The sequence below is a fragment of the Anthonomus grandis genome, chromosome 14, assembly GCF_022605725.1.
Source record: "Anthonomus grandis grandis chromosome 14, icAntGran1.3, whole genome shotgun sequence".
NCBI lineage: Eukaryota > Metazoa > Arthropoda > Insecta > Coleoptera > Curculionidae > Anthonomus > Anthonomus grandis.
In genome coordinates this window covers 13380432-13401898 of record NC_065559.1, presented here as the reverse complement: position 1 = coordinate 13401898, position 21467 = coordinate 13380432, and the positions used below count along the sequence as shown (strand labels likewise).

The following is a 21467-nucleotide window of genomic DNA, read 5'->3' as shown; positions in this document are numbered from 1 at the left end:
TTAACTTGTAAATGAGAGAAAGTGTTTACAACAATGTATAAATGATTTTATTTTATATTTTCAAATAACGCCAGAAAAAAATAAAAAAACCATTTTGCCAAATTTCACCTTTTTCCTGAATATTAGGAAGTATTTGGCATTTTTCCAATTTTTAGATTGCATTTATTCAATCCTGTATAATCGCAGACATCCTGTATAATCGCGATGAGACCCTTCATACTGTTAAACAAAATATTTGTTTTTTTTTTTATTAACTTTTTCTAGTTTTAAGAATTAGTAATTAAGTGTTTGCCTGTATTGCAAATTAAAATGTGGCCTATTTTCTATATTTTATAGTGTTGTTACACCCTTATTCAAAACCTTTTAAATTTTGCGATTTTATTTTTATAATAATTTCAGTTAAAGGTATCTATTTTTCAATATTTTTGTCCAAAAAAAGTGTACTTCACAGATCTCACTACCCTACACAGTTTTTGAGATATTGGCTGGTTTCACAAACCCGTATTGTCAAAAATCACATTACGGGCTACTTTTTGCAAAAAATTATTCACTCTAAAAAACTATAGTATCGTATATAGATATTAAATCTTTAATTTAATTATTTATTTAATTTACTCTTTATATTTACGTGAAACCTACCTATATCATCACCTTTATTTAATATTTTTGTTAATTTTCTAATTAATAAATAAAAGCTTATTGAATTTTTCTTTTGTTTTTATTTATTTATTTTTGTCTCAAAAAAGGATTTTGGTAAGTAATTTATTATTTGTTAATAAAATTTAAGTTGTAAGAGATAGCACCTTCCAATACATTACTTGACCACCACATTTATCTAGTTATTTATGCGAGATCACAGCGCATTTAAATATCGGCAATAACAAAATAAATAAAAGCGCTGTTATCATCATCGCCCTTGTCTTAAAAAAATAACAAAACGGCCGGGCGCCCAAAGATTCCCGCGTCGTTAAACTGCAAATGGTCAATATAGCGCCGACAAAGAAAAACAAAGTTGATGATGGCTCTTTAAAGACAGAACGTCGTATTTTAGGGTAGGTAGGTGTTATCGTATAGGCGAGAAAAAGTGGTCACAATAATTTATTCATTTAATAAATACTTTTGTCATATATTTTGAAATAACGCCAGAAAAAAAATAAAATGATTTTGCCAAATTTCAGTTTTTTGCAAAATTTAGGAAGTATTTAGATTTTATTATAAAAGGACACTATATTGCTCAACTTTCCTCTAATTGACCACCTCTATTGACGTCCTGTATAACCGTGATGCGGGGTCTTTAAACAAAATGTTTTTTTTGTTACTAGGTATCTTTTTATAGTTTTAAGTATAGTTGTAACAACTGGTAATTGAGAATTTTCCTGTGTCGCTTAAAACTTAAAATATGGCCTATTTTCTATTTCTATTAACATCCTCACTCACAACCCCTTACTTTACAGATCTCACTAGGCTGCACAATTTTTCAGATATTGAATCACATGACAAAATGGGTTACTTTTTACAAAAAATTATTGATCAAGAAGTTATATTACCATCGGTATTAAGTTTTATGAATTATTTAAATTATTCTTTATAATATTTACGTGAAACCTACTTATATCTTAAAATTTGTTCCACATATTTTGTGTATATTAGTTTTTAGTTAATTAAGTGCAACGGGCTTTTTATTTAAAAACTTGACCCTCTTGAACACAAAATGAAGGAAACATAATGTTTGTTGGAATTATAACTTGTATTAAACTTTTTTGGTAATTTTGTAAAAATAGCTTTTTATATATATTTTTGTATTAATTTTTGTCTCAAAAACATATTTTGGTAAGTAATTATTTGTTTATAAAATTTAACTTTTAAGAAATTTCAATATGCCTCCACCCTTAAGTATATCACTTATCACTTGACCACTACATAAATGACACTGTGTTGTATGTTCAAAAAAAATAATAAAAACATAGTTGGCAGCATCATCCCATATCTTAAAAAAATATCCAACACGGCCGCGTAACCGGAGATTCCATCGTCGTTGAAAACCTGACTCAAAGAAGCCAAAAGCCAGGTCCACGCAGCTAAAATAAATCGTTCCTAGATTTGACGCTTTGCGGCAGCACCACACGGTGCACGAAACTGAACGGCAATCCGATAGTCGACCGGGTACACTTTTTAACACAGGATTGCGTATCTTCCCAAATATTCAATCAACGTTTTTAGTATAAACATTTATTTTTGTTAATTTTCATCTAATCTCTCCTATTATGCACAATAACTATATATGAGGCAAACAAATTAATAAATATTACATTCAGGATACAAAGTGTGTTTTTTTTATGTGTGTAAAAGACACAAGTAAAACTTGTGTCTTTTACACACATAAGATATAGACAGCTAGATGATTTTTAATGTAAAAGTTTATTTTAGAATATATACTTCGACTTTTCTGACTACATAATTACTTTTTATAAAAAGAAGTTGGTACTAAATATAGAGATGAGGGTTTTCATGAGTATATTATTATAATAATATATCATAATATGTATTAATTAAAAAAAACCAATAATAAAGGACATTGAATGTGGCAGCCAAAATCCCCATTAATAATAACCACCAAATAAAAATAAATCTTTAATGCCTTAATCCACAGAATAAATGGGTCTAAGTAATTCGTACCACCTATTCTCTCATCATTTGTTATAAACATCAGACTGATGGTGCTAAAAACTAAACTTATTAAATTAAAATTTTTGGTTAGACTCATTTTACGTGCTTAAATCTTCTTCTTCTTCTTCTGTTCAATTGATGGCTCTGCTACGAGGCAATTTGCCAGCACGATTTGGAGATTCGGGAAAACCGTCGGGTATGTACCCTGTTCCCCGAATCGACTCTTTCACTATATTAAATTATCTATCACAATCGAAACTTTTCAATGCACGATGTCGCCTCCCCCACGATGCATCCGGCATCATCCGGCCTGGTTACCGGCGTGAATAGGATCGGCTACCACCGGCAAGGGGTTGGGAAGGGTCTGGGAAAGGGATTAAAAGGATAGGAAGGACGAACAACCACGTGTTGATGGGATGAAGGATAACGCGGAAGTGGGATAGAAACTTTCACAAAGTTTAATTCTGAAATGCACGTTGTACTAACGGCAAGGGGTAGGAAAGGGTCAAGGAAAGGAATCCGTAGGATAGGAAAGGACGAGAACAACCACGTGTTGACTGGGTGAAGGATGACGCGGAAGTGTGCTGCAAAATCTTATATTTAAATAAAATATTATCTTGCTATCAACTATCCTGAATTTCTAACTTAATAAAACTAAACCGAAAAATCCCCAATAATGAAGTTTTAAATACAAATAAATTTTAAGGCCGGACCTGTGCAACTTTTCACGCTTGAGTGACTGTGATTGAGGTCAGACGTCTAACAAAATAATACGTGGGCGCATGTAGTCAAATTTTAGGAATCAAATGTATAAATTCTTAAAAAAATGCTTAAAACATTTATTTATTTTATGGAATGATTAAATATCGCTTAAAATATTACTTTATGACTCTTTCCACATAAAATTTTGCGATTTAAACATGCATGTGATGTGACAATTCAAGCAACACCGGCACACGTACTATTCGCGGCACATCAAAGATTCTAATAGATCTCTGAATTGAACTATACCGCTTCGTGCAGCGATTCATAGAAATCGGTTATCAAAAGCGGATGCCGCGCGCATTTTCGCCGATCCTAATGGATTCAGTAATGGAAAACGTATAGGCGAATTTGATTGGTTAAAAGCGATCACGTGATACTTTGTTTTGTTTTTGTTTTGTACTCACTTTGCCGTGCAGGTTATTAGTGTTATTAAAGTGGTTATTGGTTATTAGGTCAGAGTTAAAATTGAAATTGAAAAATTGAAAATCTACAGGAGGAAATAATAAAAAAATGGACGTAAATGAACATATATTGCTGAATTTACCATTAGCCTATACATATTTAGTAGTGCATACTAAAGGCAATATCTAAACTAATGAGGAAGTGATGAGAATAAAAGAAGTGAAGGATAAGTCTTCTGCTGAGGCAAGTAAACAAATACACTTTTTTTTAAATTAATATTGTTATTAAATATTTATTTATAATACTGTAAAGGCTCTGGTTCACTAGCAAATCAGTTCAGTAGCAAGTTTGTGTGAAGTTATCCATAAAATGCCAGCCATAAAGTTACCGCTCCGCGTGACCGGCCTACTATTTGTGTCAGGCCGGATATTTTTAAAAATCTAAGGAAATGAACATCATCTGTATAAAATTACGTAATAGTACTAATTTTTATCTTTATTATGCATTAAAAAATAAATTTAATCTTAAAAAACAAGCGTATATGAGGAAAAATAATATTTTTAATGTTTAATATTAGTTATTTCATTTTCATAATTTCTGATATTTTATGGTGAATGAGTTCTTATATTTTAATACTTTTAAATATATATAAATTTAAATTCTATCTCATAAATAAAAATAAAATTTGAATGGAATCCAAATTTTTTTTCCAGATTTTGTATACTTGGTGCCCTCCTATTTTTATGCAAATCAGAGTGCATGAGTTTTGTTATATAAGGGATTTTTGGGACACTCTTAGGTATACACTAACATAAGTTTAGATAGATGCCACCCCTTCGTAACCTTTAGAAAAAATTAAATTTGGTCAAAATCCCGATTTTTTCAAGAATGTTCGTTACTTAATGCTCTCTTACTTTTATGCAAATCGGAGTGTATGAGTTTTGTTTTAATAGTGATATTAAGGATACTTTTGAGTATACACTATCATAAGTTTAGATAGTTGCCACCCCTTCATAACCTGTAAAAAAAATTAAGTTTGGTCAAAATCCCGATTTTTTCAAGAATGTTCCTTATTTAGTGCTCTCTTACTTTTATGCAAATCGGAGTGCATGAGTTTTGTTTTAATAGTGATATTAAGGATACTTTTGAGTATACACTAACATAAGTTTAGATAGTTGCCACCCCTTCATAACTTCTAAAAAAAATAAAATTTGGTCAAAATCCCGATTTTTTCAAGAATGTTCGTTATTTAGTGCCCTCTTACTTTTATGCAAATCGGAGTGCATGAGTTTTGTTTTAATAGTGATATTAAGGATACTTTTGAGTATACACTAACATAAGTTTAGATAGTTGCCACCGCTTCATAACTTCTAAAAAAAATAAAATTTGGTCAAAATCCCGATTTTTTCAAGAATGTTCGTTATTTAGTGCTCTCTTACTTTTATGCAAATCGGAGTGCATGAGTTTTGTTTTAATAGTGATATTAAGGATACTTTTGAGTATACACTAACATAAGTTTAGATAGTTGCCACCCCTTCATAACCTCTAGAAAAAATAAAATTTGGTCAAAATCCCGATTTTTTCAAGAATGTTCGTTATTTAGTGCTCTCTTACTTTTATGCAAATCGGAGTGCATGAGTTTTGTTTTAATAGTGATATTAAGGATACTTTTGAGTATACACTAACATAAGTTTAGATAGTTGCCACCCCTTCATAACCTCTAAAAAAAATAAAATTTGGTCAAAATCCCGATTTTTTCAAGAATGTTCGTTATTTAGTGCTCTCTTACTTTTATGCAAATCGGAGTGCATGAGTTTTGTTTTAATAGTGATATTAAGGATACTTTTGAGTATAGACTAACATAAGTTTAGATAGTTGCCACCCCTTCATAACTTCTAAAAAAAATAAAATTTGGTCACAATCTCGATTTTTTCAAGAATGTTCGTTATTTAGTGCCCTCTTATTTTTATGCAAATCGGAGTGCATGAGTTTTGTTTTAATAGTGATATTAAGGATACTTTTGAGTATAGACTAACATAAGTTTAGATAGTTGCCACCCCTTCATAACTTCTAAAAAAAATAAAATTTGGTCACAATCTCGATTTTTTCAAGAATGTTCGTTATTTAGTGCCCTCTTATTTTTATGCAAATCGGAGTGCATGAGTTTTGTTTTAATAGTGATATTAAGGATACTTTTGAGTATACACTAACATAAGTTTAGATAGTTGCCACCCCTTCATAACCTCTAAAAAAAATAAAATTTGGTCAAAATCCCGATTTTTTCAAGAATGTTCGTTATTTAGTGCTCTCTTACTTTTATGCAAATCGGAGTGCATGAGTTTTGTTTTAATAGTGATATTAAGGATACTTTTGAGTATACACTAACATAAGTTTAGATAGTTGCCACCCCTTCATAACCTCTAAAAAAAATAAAATTTGGTCAAAATCCCGATTTTTTCAAGAATGTTCGTTATTTAGTGCTCTCTTACTTTTATGCAAATCGGAGTGCATGAGTTTTGTTTTAATAGTGATATTAAGGATACTTTTGAGTATACACTAACATAAGTTTAGATTGTTGCCACCCCTTCATAACCTCTAAAAAAAATAAAATTTGGTCAAAATCCCGATTTTTTCAAGAATGTTCGTTATTTAGTGCTCTCTTACTTTTATGCAAATCGGAGCGCATGAGTTTTGTTTTAATAGTGATATTAAGGATACTTTTGAGTATACACTAACATAAGTTTAGATAGTTGCCACCCCTTCATAACTTCTAAAAAAAATAAAATTTGGTCACAATCTCGATTTTTTCAAGAATGTTCGTTATTTAGTGCTCTCTTACTTTTATGCAAATCGGAGTGCATGAGTTTTGTTTTAATAGTGATATTAAGGATACTTTTGAGTATACACTAACATAAGTTTAGATAGTTGCCACCCCTTCATAACCTCTAAAAAAAATAAAATTTGGTCAAAATCCCGATTTTTTCAAGAATGTTCGTTATTTAGTGCTCTCTTACTTTTATGCAAATCGGAGTGCATGAGTTTTGTTTTAATAGTGATATTAAGGATACTTTTGAGTATACACTAACATAAGTTTAGATTCTTGCCACCCCTTCATAACCTCTAAAAAAAATAAAATTTGGTCAAAATCCCGATTTTTTCAAGAATGTTCGTTATTTAGTGCTCTCTTACTTTTATGCAAATCGGAGTGCATGAGTTTTGTTTTAATAGTGATATTAAGGATACTTTTGAGTATACACTAACATAAGTTTAGATTGTTGCCACCCCTTCATAACCTCTAAAAAAAATAAAATTTGGTCAAAATCCCGATTTTTTCAAGAATGTTCGTTATTTAGTGCTCTCTTACTTTTATGCAAATCGGAGCGCATGAGTTTTGTTTTAATAGTGATATTAAGGATACTTTTGAGTATACACTATCATAAGTTTAGATAGTTGCCACCCCTTCATAACCTGTAAAAAAAATTAAGTTTGGTCAAAATCCCGATTTTTTCAAGAATGTTCCTTATTTAGTGCTCTCTTACTTTTATGCAAATCGGAGTGCATGAGTTTTGTTTTAATAGTGATATTAAGGATACTTTTGAGTATACACTAACATAAGTTTAGATTGTTGCCACCCCTTCATAACCTCTAAAAAAAATAAAATTTGGTCAAAATCCCGATTTTTTCAAGAATGTTCGTTATTTAGTGCCCTCTTATTTTTATGCAAATCGGAGTGCATGAGTTTTGTTTTAATAGTGATATTAAGGATACTTTTGAGTATAGACTAACATAAGTTTAGATAGTTGCCACCCCTTCATAACTTCTAAAAAAAATAAAATTTGGTCACAATCTCGATTTTTTCAAGAATGTTCGTTATTTAGTGCCCTCTTATTTTTATGCAAATCGGAGTGCATGAGTTTTGTTTTAATAGTGATATTAAGGATACTTTTGAGTATACACTAACATAAGTTTAGATAGTTGCCACCCCTTCATAACCTGTAAAAAAAATTAAGTTTGGTCAAAATCCCGATTTTTTCAAGAATGTTCGTTATTTAGTGCCCTCTTACTTTTATGCAAATCGGAGTGCATGAGTTTTGTTTTAATAGTGATATTAAGGATACTTTTGAGTATACACTAACATAAGTTTAGATAGTTGCCACCCCTTCATAACCTCTAGAAAAAATTAAGTTTGGTCAAAATCCCGATTTTTTCAAGAATGTTCGTTATTTAGTGCCCTCTTACTTTTATGCAAATCGGAGTGCATGAGTTTTGTTTTAATAGTGATATTAAGGATACTTTTGAGTATACACTAACATAAGTTTAGATAGTTGCCACCCCTTCATAACCTCTAGAAAAAATTAAGTTTGGTCAAAATCCCGATTTTTTTAAGAATGTTCGTTATTTAGTGCCCTCTTATTTTTATGCAAATCGGAGTGTATGAGTTTTGTTTTAATAGTGATATTGAGGATACTTTTGAGTATACACTAACATAAGTTTAGATAGTTGCCACCCCTTCATAACCTCTAAAAAAAATAAAATTTGGTCAAAATCCCGATTTTTTCAAGAATGTTCGTTATTTAGTGCCCTCTTACTTTTATGCAAATCGGAGTGCATGAGTTTTGTTTTAATAGTGATATTAAGGATACTTTTGAGTATACACTATCATAAGTATAGATAGTTGCCACCCCTTCATAACCTGTAAAAAAAATTAAGTTTGGTCAAAATCCCGATTTTTTCAAGAATGTTCGTTATTTAGTGCCCTCTTACTTTTATGCAAATCGGAGTGCATGAGTTTTGTTTTAATAGTGATATTAAGGATACTTTTGAGTATACACTAACATAAGTTTAGATAGTTGCCACCCCTTCATAACTTCTAAAAAAAATAAAATTTGGTCAAAATCCCGATTTTTTCAAGAATGTTCGTTATTTAGTGCCCTCTTACTTTTATGCAAATCGGAGTGCATGAGTTTTGTTTTAATAGTGATATTAAGGATACTTTTAAGTATACACTAACATAAGTTTAGATAGTTGCCACCCCTTCATAACTTCTAAAAAAAATAAAATTTGGTCAAAATCCCGATTTTTTCAAGAATGTTCGTTATTTAGTGCCCTCTTACTTTTATGCAAATCGGAGTGCATGAGTTTTGTTTTAATAGTGATATTAAGGATACTTTTGAGTATACACTAACATAAGTTTAGATAGTTGCCACCCCTTCATAACCTCTAGAAAAAATTAAGTTTGGTCAAAATCCCGATTTTTTTAAGAATGTTCGTTATTTAGTGCCCTCTTATTTTTATGCAAATCGGAGAGCATGAGTTTTGTTTTAATAGTGATATTAAGGATACTTTTGAGTATATACTAACATAAGTTTAGATAGTTGCCACCCCTTCATAACTTCTAAAAAAAATAAAATTATGTCAAAATCCCGATTTTTTCAAGAATGTTCGTTATTTAGTGCCCTCTTACTTTTATGCAAATCGGAGTGCATGAGTTTTGTTTTAATAGTGATATTAAGGATACTTTTGAGTATACACTAACATAAGTTTAGATAGTTGCCACCGCTTCATAACTTCTAAAAAAAATAAAATTTGGTCAAAATCCCGATTTTTTCAAGAATGTTCGTTATTTAGTGCCCTCTTATTTTTATGCAAATCGGAGTGCATGAGTTTTGTTTTAATAGTGATATTAAGGATACTTTTGAGTATACACTAACATAAGTTTAGATAGTTGCCACCCCTTCATAACCTCTAAAAAAAATAAAATTTGGTCAAAATCCCGATTTTTTCAAGAATGTTCGTTATTTAGTGCTCTCTTACTTTTATGCAAATCGGAGTGCATGAGTTTTGTTTTAATAGTGATATTAAGGATACTTTTGAGTATACACTAACATAAGTTTAGATAGTTGCCACCCCTTCATAACCTCTAAAAAAAATAAAATTTGGTCAAAATCCCGATTTTTTCAAGAATGTTCGTTATTTAGTGCTCTCTTACTTTTATGCAAATCGGAGTGCATGAGTTTTGTTTTAATAGTGATATTAAGGATACTTTTGAGTATACACTAACATAAGTTTAGATAGTTGCCACCCCTTCATAACTTCTAAAAAAAATAAAATTTGGTCACAATCTCGATTTTTTCAAGAATGTTCGTTATTTAGTGCCCTCTTATTTTTATGCAAATCGGAGTGCATGAGTTTTGTTTTAATAGTGATATTAAGGATACTTTTGAGTATACACTAACATAAGTTTAGATAGTTGCCACCCCTTCATAACCTCTAAAAAAAATAAAATTTGGTCAAAATCCCGATTTTTTCAAGAATGTTCGTTATTTAGTGCTCTCTTACTTTTATGCAAATCGGAGTGCATGAGTTTTGTTTTAATAGTGATATTAAGGATACTTTTGAGTATACACTAACATAAGTTTAGATAGTTGCCACCCCTTCATAACCTCTAAAAAAAATAAAATTTGGTCAAAATCCCGATTTTTTCAAGAATGTTCGTTATTTAGTGCTCTCTTACTTTTATGCAAATCGGAGTGCATGAGTTTTGTTTTAATAGTGATATTAAGGATACTTTTGAGTATACACTAACATAAGTTTAGATTGTTGCCACCCCTTCATAACCTCTAAAAAAAATAAAATTTGGTCAAAATCCCGATTTTTTCAAGAATGTTCGTTATTTAGTGCTCTCTTACTTTTATGCAAATCGGAGCGCATGAGTTTTGTTTTAATAGTGATATTAAGGATACTTTTGAGTATACACTAACATAAGTTTAGATAGTTGCCACCCCTTCATAACCTCTAAAAAAAATAAAATTTGGTCAAAATCCCGATTTTTTCAAGAATGTTCGTTATTTAGTGCTCTCTTACTTTTATGCAAATCGGAGTGCATGAGTTTTGTTTTAATAGTGATATTAAGGATACTTTTGAGTATACACTAACATAAGTTTAGATAGTTGCCACCCCTTCATAACTTCTAAAAAAAATAAAATTTGGTCACAATCTCGATTTTTTCAAGAATGTTCGTTATTTAGTGCCCTCTTATTTTTATGCAAATCGGAGTGCATGAGTTTTGTTTTAATAGTGATATTAAGGATACTTTTGAGTATACACTAACATAAGTTTAGATAGTTGCCACCCCTTCATAACCTGTAAAAAAAATTAAGTTTGGTCAAAATCCCGATTTTTTCAAGAATGTTCGTTATTTAGTGCCCTCTTACTTTTATGCAAATCGGAGTGCATGAGTTTTGTTTTAATAGTGATATTAAGGATACTTTTGAGTATACACTAACATAAGTTTAGATAGTTGCCACCCCTTCATAACCTCTAGAAAAAATTAAGTTTGGTCAAAATCCCGATTTTTTTAAGAATGTTCGTTATTTAGTGCCCTCTTATTTTTATGCAAATCGGAGTGCATGAGTTTTGTTTTAATAGTGATATTGAGGATACTTTTGAGTATACACTAACATAAGTTTAGATAGTTGCCACCCCTTCATAACCTCTAAAAAAAATAAAATTTGGTCAAAATCCCGATTTTTTCAAGAATGTTCGTTATTTAGTGCCCTCTTACTTTTATGCAAATCGGAGTGCATGAGTTTTGTTTTAATAGTGATATTAAGGATACTTTTGAGTATACACTATCATAAGTATAGATAGTTGCCACCCCTTCATAACCTGTAAAAAAAATTAAGTTTGGTCAAAATCCCGATTTTTTCAAGAATGTTCGTTATTTAGTGCCCTCTTACTTTTATGCAAATCGGAGTGCATGAGTTTTGTTTTAATAGTGATATTAAGGATACTTTTGAGTATACACTAACATAAGTTTAGATAGTTGCCACCCCTTCATAACCTCTAGAAAAAATTAAGTTTGGTCAAAATCCCGATTTTTTTAAGAATGTTCGTTATTTAGTGCCCTCTTATTTTTATGCAAATCGGAGTGCATGAGTTTTGTTTTAATAGTGATATTGAGGATATTTTTGAGTATACACTAACATAAGTTTAGATAGTTGCCACCCCTTCATAACCTCTAAAAAAAATAAAATTTGGTCAAAATCCCGATTTTTTCAAGAATGTTCGTTATTTAGTGCCCTCTTACTTTTATACAAATCGGAGTGCATGAGTTTTGTTTTAATAGTGATATTAAGGATACTTTTGAGTATACACTATCATAAGTTTAGATAGTTGCCACCCCTTCATAACCTGTAAAAAAAATTAAGTTTGGTCAAAATCCCGATTTTTTCAAGAATGTTCGTTATTTAGTGCCCTCTTACTTTTATGCAAATCGGAGTGCATGAGTTTTGTTTTAATAGTGATATTAAGGATACTTTTGAGTATACACTATCATAAGTTTAGATAGTTGCCACCCCTTCGTAACCTTTAGAAAAAATTAAATTTGGTCAAAATCCCGATTTTTTCAAGAATGTTCGTTACTTAATGCTCTCTTACTTTTATGCAAATCGGAGTGTATGAGTTTTGTTTTAATAGTGATATTAAGGATACTTTTGAGTATACACTATCATAAGTTTAGATAGTTGCCACCCCTTCATAACCTGTAAAAAAAATTAAGTTTGGTCAAAATCCCGATTTTTTCAAGAATGTTCGTTATTTAGTGCCCTCTTACTTTTATGCAAATCGGAGTGCATGAGTTTTGTTTTAATAGTGATATTAAGGATACTTTTGAGTATACACTAACATAAGTTTAGATAGTTGCCACCGCTTCATAACTTCTAAAAAAAATAAAATTTGGTCAAAATCCCGATTTTTTCAAGAATGTTCGTTATTTAGTGCTCTCTTACTTTTATGCAAATCGGAGTGCATGAGTTTTGTTTTAATAGTGATATTAAGGATACTTTTGAGTATACACTAACATAAGTTTAGATAGTTGCCACCCCTTCATAACCTCTAGAAAAAATAAAATTTGGTCAAAATCCCGATTTTTTCAAGAATGTTCGTTATTTAGTGCTCTCTTACTTTTATGCAAATCGGAGTGCATGAGTTTTGTTTTAATAGTGATATTAAGGATACTTTTGAGTATACACTAACATAAGTTTAGATAGTTGCCACCCCTTCATAACCTCTAAAAAAAATAAAATTTGGTCAAAATCCCGATTTTTTCAAGAATGTTCGTTATTTAGTGCTCTCTTACTTTTATGCAAATCGGAGTGCATGAGTTTTGTTTTAATAGTGATATTAAGGATACTTTTGAGTATACACTAACATAAGTTTAGATAGTTGCCACCCCTTCATAACCTCTAAAAAAAATAAAATTTGGTCAAAATCCCGATTTTTTCAAGAATGTTCGTTATTTAGTGCTCTCTTACTTTTATGCAAATCGGAGTGCATGAGTTTTGTTTTAATAGTGATATTAAGGATACTTTTGAGTATACACTAACATAAGTTTAGATAGTTGCCACCCCTTCATAACTTCTAAAAAAAATAAAATTTGGTCACAATCTCGATTTTTTCAAGAATGTTCGTTATTTAGTGCCCTCTTATTTTTATGCAAATCGGAGTGCATGAGTTTTGTTTTAATAGTGATATTAAGGATACTTTTGAGTATAGACTAACATAAGTTTAGATAGTTGCCACCCCTTCATAACTTCTAAAAAAAATAAAATTTGGTCACAATCTCGATTTTTTCAAGAATGTTCGTTATTTAGTGCCCTCTTATTTTTATGCAAATCGGAGTGCATGAGTTTTGTTTTAATAGTGATATTAAGGATACTTTTGAGTATACACTAACATAAGTTTAGATAGTTGCCACCCCTTCATAACCTCTAAAAAAAATAAAATTTGGTCAAAATCCCGATTTTTTCAAGAATGTTCGTTATTTAGTGCTCTCTTACTTTTATGCAAATCGGAGCGCATGAGTTTTGTTTTAATAGTGATATTAAGGATACTTTTGAGTATACACTAACATAAGTTTAGATAGTTGCCACCCCTTCATAACTTCTAAAAAAAATAAAATTTGGTCACAATCTCGATTTTTTCAAGAATGTTCGTTATTTAGTGCCCTCTTATTTTTATGCAAATCGGAGTGCATGAGTTTTGTTTTAATAGTGATATTAAGGATACTTTTGAGTATACACTAACATAAGTTTAGATAGTTGCCACCCCTTCATAACCTGTAAAAAAAATTAAGTTTGGTCAAAATCCCGATTTTTTCAAGAATGTTCGTTATTTAGTGCCCTCTTACTTTTATGCAAATCGGAGTGCATGAGTTTTGTTTTAATAGTGATATTAAGGATACTTTTGAGTATACACTAACATAAGTTTAGATAGTTGCCACCCCTTCATAACCTCTAGAAAAAATTAAGTTTGGTCAAAATCCCGATTTTTTCAAGAATGTTCGTTATTTAGTGCCCTCTTACTTTTATGCAAATCGGAGTGCATGAGTTTTGTTTTAATAGTGATATTAAGGATACTTTTGAGTATACACTAACATAAGTTTAGATAGTTGCCACCCCTTCATAACCTCTAGAAAAAATTAAGTTTGGTCAAAATCCCGATTTTTTTAAGAATGTTCGTTATTTAGTGCCCTCTTATTTTTATGCAAATCGGAGTGCATGAGTTTTGTTTTAATAGTGATATTGAGGATACTTTTGAGTATACACTAACATAAGTTTAGATAGTTGCCACCCCTTCATAACCTCTAAAAAAAATAAAATTTGGTCAAAATCCCGATTTTTTCAAGAATGTTCGTTATTTAGTGCCCTCTTACTTTTATGCAAATCGGAGTGCATGAGTTTTGTTTTAATAGTGATATTAAGGATACTTTTGAGTATACACTATGATAAGTATAGATAGTTGCCACCCCTTCATAACCTGTAAAAAAAATTAAGTTTGGTCAAAATCCCGATTTTTTCAAGAATGTTCGTTATTTAGTGCCCTCTTACTTTTATGCAAATCGGAGTGCATGAGTTTTGTTTTAATAGTGATATTAAGGATACTTTTGAGTATACACTAACATAAGTTTAGATAGTTGCCACCCCTTCATAACTTCTAAAAAAAATAAAATTTGGTCAAAATCCCGATTTTTTCAAGAATGTTCGTTATTTAGTGCCCTCTTACTTTTATGCAAATCGGAGTGCATGAGTTTTGTTTTAATAGTGATATTAAGGATACTTTTAAGTATACACTAACATAAGTTTAGATAGTTGCCACCCCTTCATAACTTCTAAAAAAAATAAAATTTGGTCAAAATCCCGATTTTTTCAAGAATGTTCGTTATTTAGTGCCCTCTTACTTTTATGCAAATCGGAGTGCATGAGTTTTGTTTTAATAGTGATATTAAGGATACTTTTGAGTATACACTAACATAAGTTTAGATAGTTGCCACCCCTTCATAACCTCTAGAAAAAATTAAGTTTGGTCAAAATCCCGATTTTTTTAAGAATGTTCGTTATTTAGTGCCCTCTTATTTTTATGCAAATCGGAGAGCATGAGTTTTGTTTTAATAGTGATATTAAGGATACTTTTGAGTATATACTAACATAAGTTTAGATAGTTGCCACCCCTTCATAACTTCTAAAAAAAATAAAATTATGTCAAAATCCCGATTTTTTCAAGAATGTTCGTTATTTAGTGCCCTCTTACTTTTATGCAAATCGGAGTGCATGAGTTTTGTTTTAATAGTGATATTAAGGATACTTTTGAGTATACACTAACATAAGTTTAGATAGTTGCCACCGCTTCATAACTTCTAAAAAAAATAAAATTTGGTCAAAATCCCGATTTTTTCAAGAATGTTCGTTATTTAGTGCCCTCTTATTTTTATGCAAATCGGAGTGCATGAGTTTTGTTTTAATAGTGATATTAAGGATACTTTTGAGTATACACTAACATAAGTTTAGATAGTTGCCACCCCTTCATAACCTCTAAAAAAAATAAAATTTGGTCAAAATCCCGATTTTTTCAAGAATGTTCGTTATTTAGTGCTCTCTTACTTTTATGCAAATCGGAGTGCATGAGTTTTGTTTTAATAGTGATATTAAGGATACTTTTGAGTATACACTAACATAAGTTTAGATAGTTGCCACCCCTTCATAACCTCTAAAAAAAATAAAATTTGGTCAAAATCCCGATTTTTTCAAGAATGTTCGTTATTTAGTGCTCTCTTACTTTTATGCAAATCGGAGTGCATGAGTTTTGTTTTAATAGTGATATTAAGGATACTTTTGAGTATACACTAACATAAGTTTAGATAGTTGCCACCCCTTCATAACTTCTAAAAAAAATAAAATTTGGTCACAATCTCGATTTTTTCAAGAATGTTCGTTATTTAGTGCCCTCTTATTTTTATGCAAATCGGAGTGCATGAGTTTTGTTTTAATAGTGATATTAAGGATACTTTTGAGTATACACTAACATAAGTTTAGATAGTTGCCACCCCTTCATAACCTCTAAAAAAAATAAAATTTGGTCAAAATCCCGATTTTTTCAAGAATGTTCGTTATTTAGTGCTCTCTTACTTTTATGCAAATCGGAGTGCATGAGTTTTGTTTTAATAGTGATATTAAGGATACTTTTGAGTATACACTAACATAAGTTTAGATAGTTGCCACCCCTTCATAACCTCTAAAAAAAATAAAATTTGGTCAAAATCCCGATTTTTTCAAGAATGTTCGTTATTTAGTGCTCTCTTACTTTTATGCAAATCGGAGTGCATGAGTTTTGTTTTAATAGTGATATTAAGGATACTTTTGAGTATACACTAACATAAGTTTAGATTGTTGCCACCCCTTCATAACCTCTAAAAAAAATAAAATTTGGTCAAAATCCCGATTTTTTCAAGAATGTTCGTTATTTAGTGCTCTCTTACTTTTATGCAAATCGGAGCGCATGAGTTTTGTTTTAATAGTGATATTAAGGATACTTTTGAGTATACACTAACATAAGTTTAGATAGTTGCCACCCCTTCATAACTTCTAAAAAAAATAAAATTTGGTCACAATCTCGATTTTTTCAAGAATGTTCGTTATTTAGTGCCCTCTTATTTTTATGCAAATCGGAGTGCATGAGTTTTGTTTTAATAGTGATATTAAGGATACTTTTGAGTATACACTAACATAAGTTTAGATAGTTGCCACCCCTTCATAACCTGTAAAAAAAATTAAGTTTGGTCAAAATCCCGATTTTTTCAAGAATGTTCGTTATTTAGTGCCCTCTTACTTTTATGCAAATCGGAGTGCATGAGTTTTGTTTTAATAGTGATATTAAGGATACTTTTGAGTATACACTAACATAAGTTTAGATAGTTGCCACCCCTTCATAACCTCTAGAAAAAATTAAGTTTGGTCAAAATCCCGATTTTTTTAAGAATGTTCGTTATTTAGTGCCCTCTTATTTTTATGCAAATCGGAGTGCATGAGTTTTGTTTTAATAGTGATATTGAGGATACTTTTGAGTATACACTAACATAAGTTTAGATAGTTGCCACCCCTTCATAACCTCTAAAAAAAATAAAATTTGGTCAAAATCCCGATTTTTTCAAGAATGTTCGTTATTTAGTGCCCTCTTACTTTTATGCAAATCGGAGTGCATGAGTTTTGTTTTAATAGTGATATTAAGGATACTTTTGAGTATACACTATCATAAGTATAGATAGTTGCCACCCCTTCATAACCTGTAAAAAAAATTAAGTTTGGTCAAAATCCCGATTTTTTCAAGAATGTTCGTTATTTAGTGCCCTCTTACTTTTATGCAAATCGGAGTGCATGAGTTTTGTTTTAATAGTGATATTAAGGATACTTTTGAGTATACACTAACATAAGTTTAGATAGTTGCCACCCCTTCATAACCTCTAGAAAAAATTAAGTTTGGTCAAAATCCCGATTTTTTTAAGAATGTTCGTTATTTAGTGCCCTCTTATTTTTATGCAAATCGGAGTGCATGAGTTTTGTTTTAATAGTGATATTGAGGATATTTTTGAGTATACACTAACATAAGTTTAGATAGTTGCCACCCCTTCATAACCTCTAAAAAAAATAAAATTTGGTCAAAATCCCGATTTTTTCAAGAATGTTCGTTATTTAGTGCCCTCTTACTTTTATGCAAATCGGAGTGCATGAGTTTTGTTTTAATAGTGATATTAAGGATACTTTTGAGTATACACTATCATAAGTTTAGATAGTTGCCACCCCTTCATAACCTGTAAAAAAAATTAAGTTTGGTCAAAATCCCGATTTTTTCAAGAATGTTCGTTATTTAGTGCCCTCTTACTTTTATGCAAATCGGAGTGCATGAGTTTTGTTTTAATAGTGATATTAAGGATACTTTTGAGTATACACTATCATAAGTTTAGATAGTTGCCACCCCTTCATAACCTGTAAAAAAAATTAAGTTTGGTCAAAATCCCGATTTTTTCAAGAATGTTCGTTATTTAGTGCTCTCTTACTTTTATGCAAATCGGAGTGCATGAGTTTTGTTTTAATAGTGATATTAAGGATACTTTTGAGTATACACTAACATAAGTTTAGATAGTTGCCACCCCTTCATAACCTCTAGAAAAAATTAAGTTTGGTCAAAATCCCGATTTTTTCAAGAATGTTCGTTATTTAGTGCCCTCTTACTTTTATGCAAATCGGAGTGCATGAGTTTTGTTTTAATAGTGATATTAAGGATACTTTTGAGTATACACTAACATAAGTTTAGATAGTTGCCACCCCTTCATAACCTCTAGAAAAAATTAAGTTTGGTCAAAATCCCGATTTTTTTAAGAATGTTCGTTATTTAGTGCCCTCTTATTTTTATGCAAATCGGAGTGCATGAGTTTTGTTTTAATAGTGATATTGAGGATACTTTTGAGTATACACTAACATAAGTTTAGATAGTTGCCACCCCTTCATAACCTCTAAAAAAAATAAAATTTGGTCAAAATCCCGATTTTTTCAAGAATGTTCGTTATTTAGTGCCCTCTTACTTTTATGCAAATCGGAGTGCATGAGTTTTGTTTTAATAGTGATATTAAGGATACTTTTGAGTATACACTATCATAAGTATAGATAGTTGCCACCCCTTCATAACCTGTAAAAAAAATTAAGTTTGGTCAAAATCCCGATTTTTTCAAGAATGTTCGTTATTTAGTGCCCTCTTACTTTTATGCAAATCGGAGTGCATGAGTTTTGTTTTAATAGTGATATTAAGGATACTTTTGAGTATACACTAACATAAGTTTAGATAGTTGCCACCCCTTCATAACCTCTAGAAAAAATTAAGTTTGGTCAAAATCCCGATTTTTTTAAGAATGTTCGTTATTTAGTGCCCTCTTATTTTTATGCAAATCGGAGTGCATGAGTTTTGTTTTAATAGTGATATTGAGGATATTTTTGAGTATACACTAACATAAGTTTAGATAGTTGCCACCCCTTCATAACCTCTAAAAAAAATAAAATTTGGTCAAAATCCCGATTTTTTCAAGAATGTTCGTTATTTAGTGCCCTCTTACTTTTATGCAAATCGGAGTGCATGAGTTTTGTTTTAATAGTGATATTAAGGATACTTTTGAGTATACACTATCATAAGTTTAGATAGTTGCCACCCCTTCATAACCTGTAAAAAAAATTAAGTTTGGTCAAAATCCCGATTTTTTCAAGAATGTTCGTTATTTAGTGCCCTCTTACTTTTATGCAAATCGGAGTGCATGAGTTTTGTTTTAATAGTGATATTAAGGATACTTTTGAGTATACACTAACATAAGTTTAGATAGTTGCCACCCCTTCATAACCTCTAGAAAAAATTAAGTTTGGTCAAAATCCCGATTTTTTCAAGAATGTTCGTTATTTAGTGCTCTCTTACTTTTATGCAAATCGGAGTGCATGAGTTTTGTTTTAATAGTGATATTAAGGATACTTTTGAGTATACACTAACATAAGTTTAGATAGTTGCCACCCCTTCATAACCTCTAGAAAAAATTAAGTTTGGTCAAAATCCCGATTTTTTCAAGAATGTTCGTTATTTAGTGCCCTCTTACTTTTATGCAAATCGGAGTGCATGAGTTTTGTTTTAATAGTGATATTAAGGATACTTTTGAGTATACACTAACATAAGTTTAGATAGTTGCCACCCCTTCATAACCTCTAGAAAAAATTAAGTTTGGTCAAAATCCCGATTTTTTTAAGAATGTTCGTTATTTAGTGCCCTCTTATTTTTATGCAAATCGGAGTGCATGAGTTTTGTTTTAATAGTGATATTGAGGATACTTTTGAGTATACACTAACATAAGTTTAGATAGTTGCCACCCCTTCATAACCTCTAAAAAAAATAAAATTTGGTCAAAATCCCGATTTTTTCAAGAATGTTCGTTATTTAGTGCCCTCTTACTTTTATGCAAATCGGAGTGCATGAGTTTTGTTTTAATAGTGATATTAAGGATACTTTTGAGTATACACTATCATAAGTATAGATAGTTGCCACCCCTTCATAACCTGTAAAAAAAATTAAGTTTGGTCAAAATCCCGATTTTTTCAAGAATGTTCGTTATTTAGTGCCCTCTTACTTTTATGCAAATCGGAGTGCATGAGTTTTGTTTTAATAGTGATATTAAGGATACTTTTGAGTATACACTAACATAAGTTTAGATAGTTGCCACCCCTTCATAACTTCTAAAAAAAATAAAATTTGGTCAAAATCCCGATTTTTTCAAGAATGTTCGTTATTTAGTGCCCTCTTACTTTTATGCAAATCGGAGTGCATGAGTTTTGTTTTAATAGTGATATTAAGGATACTTTTAAGTATACACTAACATAAGTTTAGATAGTTGCCACCCCTTCATAACTTCTAAAAAAAATAAAATTTGGTCAAAATCCCGATTTTTTCAAGAATGTTCGTTATTTAGTGCCCTCTTACTTTTATGCAAATCGGAGTGCATGAGTTTTGTTTTAATAGTGATATTAAGGATACTTTTGAGTATACACTAACATAAGTTTAGATAGTTGCCACCCCTTCATAACCTCTAGAAAAAATTAAGTTTGGTCAAAATCCCGATTTTTTTAAGAATGTTCGTTATTTAGTGCCCTCTTATTTTTATGCAAATCGGAGAGCATGAGTTTTGTTTTAATAGTGATATTAAGGATACTTTTGAGTATACACTAACATAAGTTTAGATAGTTGCCACCCCTTCATAACTTCTAAAAAAAATAAAATTTGGTCAAAATCCCGATTTTTTCAAGAATGTTCGTTATTTAGTGCTCTCTTACTTTTATGCAAATCGGAGTGCATGAGTTTTGTTTTAATAGTGATATTAAGGATACTTTTGAGTATACACTAACATAAGTTTAGATAGTTGCCACCCCTTCATAACCTCTAGAAAAAATAAAATTTGGTCAAAATCCCGATTTTTTCAAGAATGTTCGTTATTTAGTGCCCTCTTACTTTTATGCAAATCGGAGTGCATGAGTTTTGTTTTAATAGTGATATTAAGGATACTTTTGAGTATACACTAACATAAGTTTAGATAGTTGCCACCCCTTCATAACTTCTAAAAAAAATAAAATTTGGTCACAATCTCGATTTTTTCAAGAATGTTCGTTATTTAGTGCCCTCTTATTTTTATGCAAATCGGAGTGCATGAGTTTTGTTTTAAGAGTGATATTAACGATACTTTTGAGTATACACTAACATAAGTTTAGATAGTTGCCACC

General features: G+C 30.6%; 1 protein-coding gene and 1 long non-coding RNA gene across 4 annotated transcripts in view; both read right to left on the bottom strand.

The window, feature by feature from the left end:
* The window catches only part of LOC126744648 (phosphoribosylformylglycinamidine synthase), a 130164-nt gene that overhangs the window by 35348 nt on the left and 73349 nt on the right, over positions 1-21467 (bottom strand). The gene's annotated exons all lie outside the window — the stretch shown is intronic.
* On the bottom strand, positions 4450-21366 carry LOC126744660 (uncharacterized). 3 transcript variants are annotated; one of them, XR_007663271.1, is made up of 3 exons: positions 13253-21366; positions 9578-10627; positions 4450-5377 (listed from the first exon to the last, which is right to left on the bottom strand). It is a non-coding gene; the product is annotated as an uncharacterized LOC126744660 (long non-coding RNA). The 3 variants fall into 3 exon arrangements; XR_007663273.1 differs by lacking the exon at positions 4450-5377 and having other exon boundaries at positions 7280-10627; positions 13253-18152; positions 18853-21366; XR_007663272.1 differs by lacking the exon at positions 4450-5377 and having other exon boundaries at positions 7281-10627; positions 13253-19377; positions 19553-21366.